Genomic DNA, 14,433 nt, shown 5'->3' with positions numbered 1-14,433 from the left:
TTGTGTACGAGGATCCTACAACTGGCGAAAGAGTGCCAGCTGATTGCATTCGCAACGAGATATAGTCTACTATCATTCGCGAAATGAAGCGGTTGCGACGCAACCAAAAGTCAAAGTTATCATCTAGATTCTTCAACAAGTTTTGCGGGAAAATAGAGCTCGCCAGAGAAGAAACACCAAAGGGCTATACGCACGAGGCTTGGTTGAAGGCAATAGAGGTGTTCAACACATCGGCCCATAAGGTATGAGTTGAACATGATTTTTTTTTCTCATCGAATCGAATTAAATGAATTTATGTCTCGCAGGCAAAGGCTGACCGCAACAGACAAAATGCGAAGAAGAAGCAGACAAAGGCCAGACAAGGGTCGATACCTTTTTTCGCTCATCGACAGAAGAGCGTAAGTTGCTTAATTTTTATTAACATTAGACACATTAGTCTTATTATGATGATTAAAACTTGCAGAGGAAGGAGGATGGGAAATTGCCTTCCGCATTAGCGACGTGGGAGAAAAAGCATCAAGATATTAACGGCAACTGGACAACGCCCTTCACGAGTCAACAATTTGTAAGTTACTTTATTTAATTACTTAATAATAATTATATAATAATTTTATTTGGTTTTTTTGTAAAGGCGCGAATCAACGCCCAAGTGGCAGATATTTTGCGACAAGCGGAGGAGAAAGGTGAAGAGGTGAACCTCGAAGGCGCAGAGGAGTATGCGATGCATGACGTTCTCGGGCCACGCTGTGATTGGGATGTCGGGATAGGACCCACGACCCCAGTTGGGGCTTTGAGTGTGGCTCGAGCTCAAGATGGAAGCTCGTCTGGTTCGTCATCTCAGTCACGTGCCGATCCAGTACTGTATACCGAGTTGCAAGCTCAGTTGGCAGCACAACAAGCTCAAATGGCGGTACAACAAATGCAGATGGAAGAGATGCACCGACAGCTGCTCTCGTTTACACAGATGCATACTCAGGCTTCCCCTACGCCGAAATCAGTGGCAATGGCTGATAATGTGACGCCAGGTTCTGCGGAGTTTCAGCGTGATCGTCTTAGCGGTAACGGCAGTGGCCGAGGAGGAAGCAGCAGTGGCCGCGGAGGCAACTTATTTGGAAGAAGAAATTCCTCTATAGATAAGTTTTATAGGCAACAACGAAAATAGTTGCACTTGTATATTTTTATATTAGCGAACAAACTCGTATTAGTTGTTTGTATATTAAAAATATTTTAATATGAAATATTAATTTCTAATTCTAATTATAATTCTATTATAATTCTAAGAATATTAATTTCTAATTCTAATAATATTATATTCTAATTCTAATTATAATTCTAATATTTGTAAAAAAAAAATTAAATAAATTGGGAATCGGGTGCGACTAGTCGAACCCAATACTATGACGGGAAGGGTATTGGGTGCGACTCGCCGCACCCAATACTATGGCGGGAAGGGTATTGGGTGCGACTAGTCGCACCCAATAAATTGGCGGGAGTGCATTGGGTGCGACATGTCGCACCCAAAAGTCAAATTCCCGCCTTATTCTTTAAGTTCCCACGGAAAAATATGTGCGACTTCAGGTGCGATAAGTCGCACCAAATAGTGTCGCACCTAATAGTATATACTATTGGGTGCGACATGTCGCACCCAATAGTATTAGCTGCGGACTTTTAGGTGCGACTTAGTCGCATTTAAAGTCGCACCCGATAGTACTATCGGGTGCGACTTTGTGGGCATCAGGTGCGACAATACTTTTGTCGCACCTGATGCCCATATTTTTAGTAGTGAGTAATCTAGTTTGAAAAAAGTAATATATATGTTGCTATTAATAAAGTATATTGAAAAAAGTAATTACTAAAATAATTGAGGTTTTGAATTTTAATACAAACTTTGATCAACATTTACCGTTAAGAGGATAACACAGCAGGAAGATATAATTGAGATGGAATTTAATTCTGAGTAAAAGTTGAACTCCATATATATCAAACATGTAATATAGTGATGGCATTTAGTTGAGATCACTAATCAGGAAACAAAAAAACATTAGACTATGTGATGAATACTTTTGGTATCTCTCCATATTAAGATTACTTTTGGTATATCATAGAAATAAATAAGAGAGTTGAAATATTAATGATTTTACATAGATTTCTTACTTCGATTAACAACAAAAACAAGGTAATAGGATGCTATTATAATATGCAGATCAGTGCCACCAATTACTCAAATTAATGGTTTCGTACTTTACAGTATTAATAAACTTCATCTTGATTCCATATGATTTTCTTACGTAATCATGTAACCACCACCACCACCCATAAAAGAAAAAAAATTAAGCATCCTATAAAGCACCCATAATATGCAGATCAGTACCACCAATTAGTCAAATTAATGGTTTCGTACTTTACAGTATTAATAAACTTCATCTTGATTCCATATGATTTTCTTACATAATCAATTAACACCGCCGCCGCCGCCGCCACCACCACCCATAAAAGAAAAAAAAAATTAAGCATCCTATTATTATTATTTTTTTTTTTTTACCCGACAATGCATCTATGGCCAACATGTATATAAAATAAAATAAAAAATATTAAAATATTTAGATACGCGAAGATATCAATACATGATACACATGAATTGTAATGAAGTATTAAAATATTATATTACATTTTTTTTTCTCAGACCTGGTTCATGATTGTGCTTCATATTCCATTGAGAGACTTAGAATTAGTAAAAGCACATTTTTAAGTGCTCAAAGGGCAGCAACTTTATCTATATGAACTACAGCTGTGTTTTATGCTAAAAAAAAGTTCTCCTTTATAGCCAAAATTACTGGATAGTAGTTCCCTCCAATTTATCGGTTGTATTTTCAAGCAAAGGTTTATTTGAGGAATATTTGAGCGAATCCTTGAGTATATTTGAGCGTCCAAATTAGGGCTGTACATGGGGTTGGGTTATTCGGATTTACATTTCATGAACCCGACTCAAAATCTTCGGTTTGTCATTTTTATAACCCAAACCGTTTATGATACTGAAACCAAACCAACCCGAACCGGTATTAATTGAGTTGGTTTGGTTTGATTTATTTGGGGTGGTTTAAGTCGGTTTGTTCGGGTTAATTTGTCACAACAAAGGTACAAAATAGAATCATTGAATCAAATTCATAAAAAAAATAATGCAAATACTAAAAATAAATAAATTATGTCTCATCTCAAATTTTTTACTCCATAAAAATCTAGACCTCATGAAAAATCTGTAAAATAATCCAAAAAAATGAGTTGTAGAAACTAATATAAGTAAGATTTTATGATCATATCGAGTCTACTTGTATTATCTATTTATCAACTGTCGTGAACATAGAGATACACCTATATAACAATTAATTAATTTAAAAATGCATTTATATTTTCATTTTAAAACCATAAAGCATATGGTGTATTTTTTTTTATTTTACCTCGATAACATTTTTCATTTTTTTAGAGAATTTTTTTTTTATTTTAATGGGATCGGGTTGGTTTGGTTCAACCCAATCTCATGACAATCAAAAACCAAATCAACCCGAAACACTTGCGGGTTGGGTTGATTTCAACCCAAAATTCTTCGGATTGTAATGGGGTGGGTTAAAAAAGAGTGCAATTTGGTTTGGATGATCGGGTTGTTCGGTTTGTCGGTTCTCATGAACACCCTAGTCCAAATTAATATATCTCTTTGTGATGATTCACGTATATATATAATAATCACTCTCTCTCTCTATATATACATATATATATATATATATATATATATATATTTGCTAGATGCATTATAAATTATTAAGTATATAGTTTTAGTTTTTTTAGGTATATATTTTAGTTTACCAAGTTTACTTTTATATTTTATAAATGATTTCATTCGTAAGATGATAATGTAATTTAATCAAATTTAATTTTCAAAATCCTTTAATATATTTCAGTTACTGTTTTGGCAATTCTTTTTACTGCGGGAAAAACATAATTGTTTGCCCAATTCAAAAAAAAAAATAGGGTAAAAATTAATGCTTTATCTGACTTTTGTATAACATAAATTTGTTGCAACTAGTTATTCCATTGACTACTTTTAAGATTTTAGCTTAAATTTTATTTTATTAAAAAAATAGTCCATCAACTCGCAATAAATTAAATTAAAAGAAGGAAACGTTATTAAGCTACTGGTCTAATTGAATGGTATTTGTATCTTGTTATATTGAAAAATATTAACTTTTACCTTAGTTTTAATATTATTATATATATATATATATATATATATATATATATATATATATATATATATATAAAAGAAGAGGAACCCCTCTCCTCTCACGGACAACTTGTTAAATCCTAAATTTTAATTTTAATTAAAAAGCTAAAATATTTGTGTTCGAGTAACGTTAGTATTTTTTTAGTAAAGTAGTAGTGAATGATTTTTTTACATGGTAGTTTTTTAAGTTTTAGTTTTTATGTGTGCTTTAGTGTGTTTTTGAATTTTAATATACTCTTTAAAATACAAATTATGGATATATATATTGTATATAAGTTATATATTATAACTAAGTTATATATAGGTTATATATATATTATATGATTATATATTATATATAGACTTAAGATTAATTTGTTAAGTTATTATATGTATCATATGTACGTATATATAACTAGGTTATATATCATGTTATATAATATAATATAATATTATACTATACATAGTAGTCACATAATACATAGTATAGTAGCGTAAGTGTTAGGATATATACATATACGTATATACTTATATATAATAAAAATAATTATTAATATATTAGAAGTAGGAGTAAGTTTAGGTTCGCGTTTTAAGGGTTTAATCGAGCCATATATATAACATCCAATCCTTTTTTTTAACGCTTTCTCTCAGTCATCTCTCTTCCGTTTCTCTTTATCTTTGAAAATTTATAACCCTAGATAGACAACTCAATCATTGAAAAAAGGGGTATGTATATCTTATATCTGGTTCAGATTCAATAAACAATCATTTCTTAAAACGCTTTCCGTGATTTCAAAAATAATTATTTTGTATCGATTCTTTTTGGAAAAGCTAGATTTAAATGTTTTCTATCTAAATCCTTAATCGAAAAATATTTTATGAAATACAGAATATTTTTCGATTATTTTCAAATTAGTGCGCAGACCTGATTCTCTAGTCTGGCTTATTTCCGATTTTCAGACTTTAAAACATTTACTGTAGATTCAAAAATTATTATTTTGTGTTGATTCTTTTTTGGAAACTCTAGTTTTATATGTCTTATTTTTAAAAAAGTAATCGAAAAATATGTTTATGAAATACAGAATATTTTTCGATTATTTTCAAATCAGCGCGCAGACTTAATTCGCTAATATGGTCTATTTCCGATTTGCAAACTTTAAAACGTTTACGGTGATTCAAAAATTATTATTTTGCATTAATATTTTTTGGAAACGCTAGTTTTACATGTCTTCTTTTTAAAAAAAAAAATCAAAGAATATTTTCATGCTATATATAATATTTTCTGATTATTTTACGATCGGTCCGCAGACCAGTTTTTCACAAGTTTTTAAAGTAAGATGTTATACTTGTTTTATTTTTAAGAAATAGTTAAAAGAGGTTTTTGGCCGTGATGCTTTCACAAAAAGTGCTTAAATTTATGTTTTATAATTACCCTTTCTTTTACAGAAGTTTTTACAAAGTTTTATTTTTTCGTCCCGGAACCTTAGTAGCGAAAGGTATTTTAGTAATTTCACGTTGAATGTCGTTTCTGAAAATTCCAGAATCTAAAGTATGTCTTGAAATCCTTTTCTAAGCTGATCCCTAAAAATCTTTTCCGTCGATTAGGTTCCGAGCCGCTTAGCGGTTTTGAACCGTCCACGACCAACAGTCATACTTTCCGAAACGAAGATGAGAATAATCTCATTGCAACACAGATTAGTTCAAAATAAAATACGATAAGTATATGATCTGAATGAGTTTATAATATATATTTTTTAAATTGTTATTATGTGATTGTTTGACATATGTGTGGTATGGTATGATATGATATGTTATGTATGCTGAGTTTATGATATGATATGGTAAGTATGTTATGTGATTATACGTTATAAATTAAAATATTTTTATCATATTCTTATTTCTAGTCATGTTATCATGTATATTTTATGCCATACGTCATTCATGTGTGTAACGAAAATAAAAAAAAGTGAAAAGATAAAGATAAACAAGGGAGTCGTACCGCCTCGAGTTATGGAGGTCTTAAGGAGAATTTCTCGAACCGATTTACGGACCCAAATGGGGAAATTTCTCGGGTCGAGGCCCTAATATGTTTATTAGCTAGAGCAAAGTTTGAGACCTTACAACCTCATATCTTTGTCTCTAAAATGCGAACTGGAATAGGTACGACTACCGTAGGGGCACCCCGAACTAAAAGTTGATAGAACCAAGAAAAGAAAGATCAAATCACCATTAGTTTTATAATACTAATAACTGGTTTATGCATTGCATTACTCTTTTTATTTTGTGAGTTTTATATTGTTCTCACTGAGCGTAAGCTCATCTTTTCGGAAAAATATACGTCTGTGTTGTAGGTAAACAACTTGCAAGGAACTGAGCATGGCGGACTAGCGGCGTCGATAGCGAGATGGTTGGGTTATTGTTTTTCATTTACAGAATAAGTCTTCCACTACAAGTCTTTTAGAAATAAAATTTTAAAGTTTTTATTTTCAATTGTTTCAAAATTATGAAGTTTCAAAGAGTTTTCTATTTTGGTTGAGATTTAGAACATAGATTATGTCTTAGTATTCTCGCCGTTATATTTGGTTTTAAATTCTTATTTTCAATTTTGGTTAAGTACTGTGCATGGAACGTTTGAAATGCAATCTTCATATTTCTTTTATTTTTTGTTTCCTTTTTTAAATTCTTAAAACTTAAGTTTGCCTTTTATTCTATGTGTTTCTTTTAAAAAAAAAAAAAAAAAATTCTCCAAGTTTTATAAAGAATTTTCTAAAATTTAAAAAGCAAGAAGAATAAGACGATTCAAAAAGTCGGGTCGTCACTCAACTTTCCTGCCAGCACATCTACATTATGGGAATACTTTTGGTATCTATCTCCATATTAAGATTACTTTTGGTATATAAGAGAGTTGAAATATGACTGATTTTACAGAGATTTTTTACTTCGATAAAAAAATGTAATAGGATGCCATTATAACATGCAGATCAGTACCACCAATCACTCAAAATTATTGGTTTCGTACTTTACGGTATTAAATACCTTCTTTTTTATTCCATATGAATTTCTTACGTAATAATGTAACCCCACCACCACCCACCCATATAAGAAAGAATTACACATCCGATTATCAAATAAAAACAAATATTAATATATTTAGATACGCGAAGATATCAATACATGATACACATGAATCGAAATGAAATATTAAAATATTATATTACATGTTTTTTTTTATTAAGCCGTTTCCAATCAGAAAACACTACTGTTTTATCCATTTTTGTTACGGAAATCGCAAGTCTCCAAAAACTGTAATCTAATTTGAAAAAAGTAATATTTATGTTGCTATTAATACTGTATATTGAAAAAAGTAATTACTAAAATAATTGAGGTTTTGAATTTTAATACGAACTTTGATCAACATTTACCGTTAAGAGAATAACACACGAAGATATAATTGAGATGGAATTTAACTCTGAGTAAAAGTTAAACTCTGTTAATCGCGTTTTTGGATTAGCATTTAGAACCGTCCGTGGTTCGATCTAGGGTCGCACCCTATGACCGCACGTAGGTCAGGTATGGTGAAGTTCTTCTATTCTCGTCGTCCTTGCCTTGCCGGAAAGTGGTTTCCGGCTCCTCGTCACTTCGTCCATTTAGTCGGCCTTCGTGTTCTTCACGTTCTTCGTGTTCTTCGTGTTCTTCAACTTGATAATCAAGAAACATGAACTAGGGGGGCGCGGAGGGTTTTCCCCCGACGCGCACTCCGACGCTCAACATTAGCAGAGGTGAGAGGTCTCATCTCGTCTCTAGAGGGTAGATAGAGGAAATAAGTTTAGAGAATTCTGAGTTCAGAGGATTACGAGTTGTGTGTCCCCCCTTTTGATTTGTGTGAGTGAGCTATTTATAGGGAAAGCATGCCGCTTGTCGAAAATTCGCTTGTCGCTTGTCCCAAATTCGCTTGTTACAAATTCGTTTGTCGCTTGTCGTTAATTCGCTTGTCGCTTGTCGAAAATTCGCTTGTCGCTTGGTTTTAGTCAAGCATATTTTTAGCCAACGACTAAATTGTTCTTTTATATTGTAACATCGTTTTAGCAATTGAGAGGTCGTTTTTACCATAAGAAAAAATGACGATATAACATTAACCCCCCAGTTTCGCGTGCGACTTATCATGTGGGAAACTTTGTAGTCTTGTCGGCGCTATTTCTTTGCCTTTTGGTTGATCTGTATCGAGACCGTCTATGTGCTCGTCTGGACTACGAGGAGTCTGGTTTGAGCCATTTGGGGTCGTGCTCGTGTGGACCACGAAGGATCTGACTTTGAGATTTTTTTTTTTTGGACTGCGATGGTTTGACTTTGAGCTTTTTGGAGCCACGCTTCTCTGAACCATGAGTGGTATGATTTTGAGCTTTTTGGAGCCATGCTTGTCTGAACCATGAGTGGACTTTGAGCTTTTTGGCTTGCTTGTCTGAACCATAAGTGGTCTGACTTTGAGCTTTTTGGCTTGCTCGTCTGGACCGCGATGGATCTAACTTTGAGTTGTCTCCGAATCGTTGGAGTTATGGCCTTTGTGTTTCTCGGGGCCGAACCTTACTCGATCTTCTTCAGGTTTAGGTGAAATTTACTCCAAGTAGCATATATAACAACCTTAACCACTTACGGTCGGGGACTATCTCGGTTTTAGGCTAAGCGCGCTCATACCTCTTGGGGCCGGGTTTTTGCCTATCTTTGGATCGTCACGCGGCGTTTTGGATACGAGGTGTTACACTACTTGGTAATGATTTCGCCCAAGCCATCTGAAGTCGGAGAACGGGCAACCCAGAACCACAAAGGTTGGGTTATTTGGAACCACGGGGGCTGTGCGACTCGATCGCGGAGATCGAGCAACCCGGAACCACGGGGGTCGGGATTTTCGGAGCCACGGGGGCCGTGCGACTCGATCGCGGGGATCGAGCGACCCTAAACCACGGGGGTCGGGATTTTCAGAGCCACGGGGGCCTAAAGCGACTCGATCACGGGGATCGAGCGACCCTAAACCACGGGGGTCGGGATTTTCGGAGCCACGGGGGCCTAAAGCGACTCGATCACGGGGATCGAGCGACCCTAAACCACGGGGGTCGGGATTTTCGGAGCCACGAGGGCCTAAAGCGACTCGATCACGGGGATCGAGCGACCGTAAACCACGGGGGTCGTGATTTTCGGAGCCACGGGGACCCAAAGCGACTCGATCACGGGGATCGAGCAACCCTAAACCACGGGGGTTGGGATTTTTGGAGCCGCGGGGGCTTGGTAGAATTGAGTGACAAGGGTCATAAGGCCTAGGTGGCGTTGAGTGACAAAGGTCACAAGCCAACGAGGCGTTGAGTGACAAAGGTCATAAGATAATTCGAGCGACATGGGTCGCGAGGCCGAAAAGGCGTTGTGCGACATGTTTTGGGCGACACGTGTCGCAAGGCCGAAGAGGCGTTGAACGACAAGGATCCTGGGCCGAGTGCGAAATTTGCTTGTGGAGCCTCTTGGGCTTGGTTCCGTCAGGTTTGGATTTGAGCTCGTGCATCGAGTGCGATGCTCTACGCTCGCCGAGGGACAGCCCTTTTTGAGACAAGTGTGTGGTTGGACATCTTGCAGGAGATCTCCATGCGTCGCCTCGAGGTCTTTGGCGGAAGGGTCATCCGTTCTTGATACTTTTTTGCGGATGAGTCTTCTGGTTCTGATGATTCAGGAGAAGAGCTCCCGATTTGGATGCTTTGGCGGAGCAGTCCTCCAGTCTTGGAACTTCTGGCAGAAGAGTCTTCCGGTTTTTATGACTTGGCGGAGTAGTCTCTTGGTCTTGAGGCGTGAATAAAGATTACCACATAGGGAGGCTTGTAACATTCTCATAGGGAGAGGCTTGTTACGGTTCCGCAGAGGAAGGCTTGTGATGATCCCGTGGGAGAAGCCTTGTAATGGTCCCGTAGAGGGAGTCTTGTGATGGTCCCGCGGAGGGAGGTAGATTTGCCGGTGGAGAACTCGTGGTTGTTTTTTAGTACCCCTCCTTCTAGCGCCAAAATGTTAATCGCGTTTTTGGATTAGCATTTAGAACCGTCCGTGGTTCGATCTAGGGTCGGACCCTATAACCGCACGTAGGTCAGGTATGGTGAAGTTATTCTATTCTCGTCGTCCTTCCCTTGCTGGAAAGTGGTTTCCGGCTCCTCGTCAATTCGCCCATAGTCGGCCTTCGTGTTCTTCAAGTTCTGGTGCAAGTGATAATACAACTTCTCTTCTTACGGATAAGACGCGGGATCGAATACCGCCGGACGCATTGCACATATTGATTTTATTCTTAGGTGTGTGGTAGCAAATAGATTCTAATATTTGTTCAGCCCTCCATTTTTTTATATATCTGCTCTTGTATCATTGGCTAATAAAGCTCTCCCTAAAAAAAAGGTTTTGGACAGTGTAGAAGAGTAACTACTAGTAAATATTAATTTTGTGTCAACATGTGTTTACTATTATAATCTAGTTATTAATAAAAATAAACGAGCTAATGAAGACTAATATTCCTACAGCTACTAGCCCACGTTATCAAACCAGCTAAATAAAAAAAAAACTATATACAAATTAAAAAAATAAAACACATTCAATCAATTAATCAATAATAAAAAATAAAATAAAATTAATTCATATCTCACATAAGTTAGAGATCGAGAGACTCTCTCTCTAGAACTTGTGGCCGCCCCCTTCCCCTCCTCTCTCTAGTTTTCTTTCGTTTTTGTTTTGGCACATAGGTCCACATTTGACCTAGTGTTTTAGCTCTTCGACTCTTATACTTGTTCTTGAGTCGTCGCGTTTAAAAGCGCCCACACACTAATTCCTTTCTTTCTCGAGTGATTCTTGTGATATAAACTTCTGTGGTTGCTCGAGTTCCCGAGGAAAGAAGAAAGACGAGCTGCGTGGGGAGACAAACGTTTCAACCTTCCTAAGGCTTCTCAACGTTCAAGCTTCACAAAGGTTAGTAAACAAGTAATGCTTTTTATTAGTTTTATTTTACATGTACTTTCTCTTTGTCTAGGTTAGTAAAAACGTATTACTTGTTTAAAAAGAAAATTTTTAATTTCCGCCGCTTGCTCGAAGAGTTAAATCTTTTCTTAACCCTAGATCAATTCCAACATTATGTACGTCAACAATTTATTTGCTTTGTATAACTACTTCAACATTAATAACATCTTTTATTATATTGAACTCCAAGTTTTTTTTACTGCTCTTAAACCTCTGTTAAGCTAAACTGTCAATTGTCATATGATACTAAAAAATCTACAAGAATAAGCTACAATCAGAGACAAACAAAACATTATATAAATTTTTATATCCTATCATGAGCAGAGAAGAAGAGCTTACCTGCCTGTTGGTTTGGATAATGAAGCTCAAATATGTTGTGCTTTAATCTCTTTGGAAAAAATTGCCAAAATAAAAAACACCTACAAGTTAGATAATCCTCAAATAAAAAATTGTTTAAAAATAAGATAATCTCCAAACAAAAAGACCAACAAAAAAAAACCAAGAATTATGCTCTAAACTAAATCAATCCCTAAATTTATATAATGTTTTGTGTTTTTTTTTTACACTGCTCTTAAACTTTGTTAAACTAAATTATCAATTGTCAAATAATACCCAAAAATCTACAAGAATAAGGTAAAACCATTCAATCAAAGACAAACAAAACAATATATATATATATATATATATATATATATATATATATATATATATATATAATATCATAAAAAGAGAAGAAGGGCTTACCTGTTTGTAGATTTGGATAATGAAGCTAAAATCTGTTGTGCTTGAATGTCTTTAAAAAAAATTACCAAAATAAAAAACACTTACAAATGAGATAATCCTCACATCAAAAATTGCTTAAAAATAAGATAATCCCCAAACAATAAAACCAATAAATAAATAAAATCTAAGAATTATGTTCTGAACTAAATCAATCCCCCTAAATTAGACGCTACATAAAAAATAAAAAATAAATAAAAAAACCCTGAGAATGGCCGGTGACGGAGACGGCTTTGTTGACGGAGTGAGAGCCGGAATTAGGTCGCCAAATCAAAATCACCTAATAATTCACCTAAACATATAATAATCATATAATAAAATCTCCTAAATTTGTTTTAAAAAATTAATCCCCAAAGCGTGCTTAATCATATTCAGAAAAAACTAACTTGAGAATTGCGGAAAGAGGGAGAGATTGAAGACAACTGAGGAGAACGAGTTCACTCTACCCCCGCGGAGATGGGAACAAAGCTTCTCCAAGAACGTGGCATCGCGATTCCGGTAGCCGAGGCGGTCGGAGATGGCGGAATAGGTGGTGGGAGGTGGTCGATGGTGTGGGAGTTTGAGCGTGACGGCAACGAAAGAGAAGAGCCGAAATAAGTTTCCTTGGAGTGGAGAAGAAATCGTGAGAAGAGCCATATCAGTTTTCTTGAGTGAAAAAAAAACGCGGGTATGGTTCTATTATTTAGCGGGGGTATAGTTATTTATCGGAGGAGTGGGTTTTTTTTTTTTTTTTTTTTTTTTTTTTTTTTTAATAATTGCGTGGGTCGAAATTCAGTGGCGACTACATATGTAGTTACAAAAGATGAGAAAGTACTAGTAAATGGTATTTATAACCGGAAACTATTTTTATAATAGAAAAATATTTTTATGAAATACAGAATATTTTATGATTATTTTAAAAACGGTGCGCAGACAGTTTTTGGCAAAAATTTTAAAGTTAGATTTTAGCACTTCTTTTATTTTTAATAAATAGTTAAAACATTATTTTGGCCGTAGTGCCTTTACAAAAAATGATCAAAATTATGGTTTATACGTACTGGAATTTTTACAGAAGTTTTGTCAGAGTTTTAGTTTTTCACCGAAACCCTAATAGCCAAGGGTATTTTGGTAATTTCACGTTGAATGTCGTTTCTGAAAATTTCCAGAATCTAAAGTATGTCTTGAAATCCGTTTCTAAGCTGATCCCCGAAAATCTCTTCCGTCGATTAGGTTCCGAGCGGCTTAGCTTTTTTCCGAGCCGTCTAGTTTTCCTGAGCCGTCCACGACCAACGGTCGTACCTTTCGAAACGAAGGTGAGAATAATCTCACTACAACACAGATTAGTTCAAAAATTAAATATGATGTTTTTTAATTCATGTTATAGTTTGCTTAAAGCTTTATATGTTTGAGTAGATTTTTTCTTTATTTGATTGTGCGATTGATTGTAGTAGTTAGATTTATGTTTGGTCAACTATGCACTGTTAAGTAAAAGTAGATTTGAGAATGTACATGTTTTATATTTTTTTTGTCATGTATTGTATGAGCATATGTTTGAAAGTTTTTATGTACATGTCATATCAGTATGTAACGAAATTTTAAAAGTGAAAAGATAAAGATAAGCAAGGGAGTCGTATCGCCTTGAGAGGTATTAAGGAGAAGTTTCCCGGGCCGAGGCTCAAATGGGGAAATTTCTCGGGCCGAGGCCCTAATAAGTTTAAAAGATAGAGCAAAGCGTGAGACTTTATAACCACCATCTCTTCGTATCTAAAGTGTACACTGAAATTGGTACGACTAGGGGCACCCCGAACTAAAAGTTGAAAGAATCAAGAAAAGAAAGATCATGACACCAACTAGTTGTAAAATACTAATAACCGGTTCATGCATTGCATTACTCGATTTTTTTTTGTGAGCTTTATATTATTCTCGCTGAGCCTAAGCTCATCTCTTCGAAAAAAATATACGTCTGTGTTGTAGGTAAACAACTTGCAAGGAACTGAGCAGGGTTGAGTTATGGTCGCCATTTACAAAAATAAATGACTTCCGCTTAGCTTTCAGTTTTAAATAATCAAACCCAAGATTTTATTTTTTATGGTTTACGTTATGTTTTTCGAATCCGTTAAAGGTTACGACTTTATTTATGGGGTTATCTACAATCTTATTTTGAGTTTAAATTCTTGTTTATGCAATTGTTACGTTTGAGTTATTTATTTTATCGAGTTACGAAATAAGCGTTTTATTCTTAAGTTGTGAGTTTTCAAATTTGCATCTCAAGTTATGTTTTAAAAAAAAAAATTACCTCAAATTTTATTAAGTTTTAAAACGTAAGATAACTAAGACGCTCCGAAAAGTCGGGTCGTCACACTCTACCCCGGCGGAGATGGGAACAAAGC

This window comes from Urtica dioica, chromosome 11 (assembly GCF_054948205.1).
Source record: "Urtica dioica subsp. dioica isolate 48M chromosome 11, U.dioica_male_clone48M_v1_H2, whole genome shotgun sequence".
Taxonomy (NCBI): domain Eukaryota; kingdom Viridiplantae; phylum Streptophyta; class Magnoliopsida; order Rosales; family Urticaceae; genus Urtica; species Urtica dioica.
The sequence above is the reverse complement of the archived record's forward strand: the minus strand, read 5'-3'. Positions refer to the sequence as shown.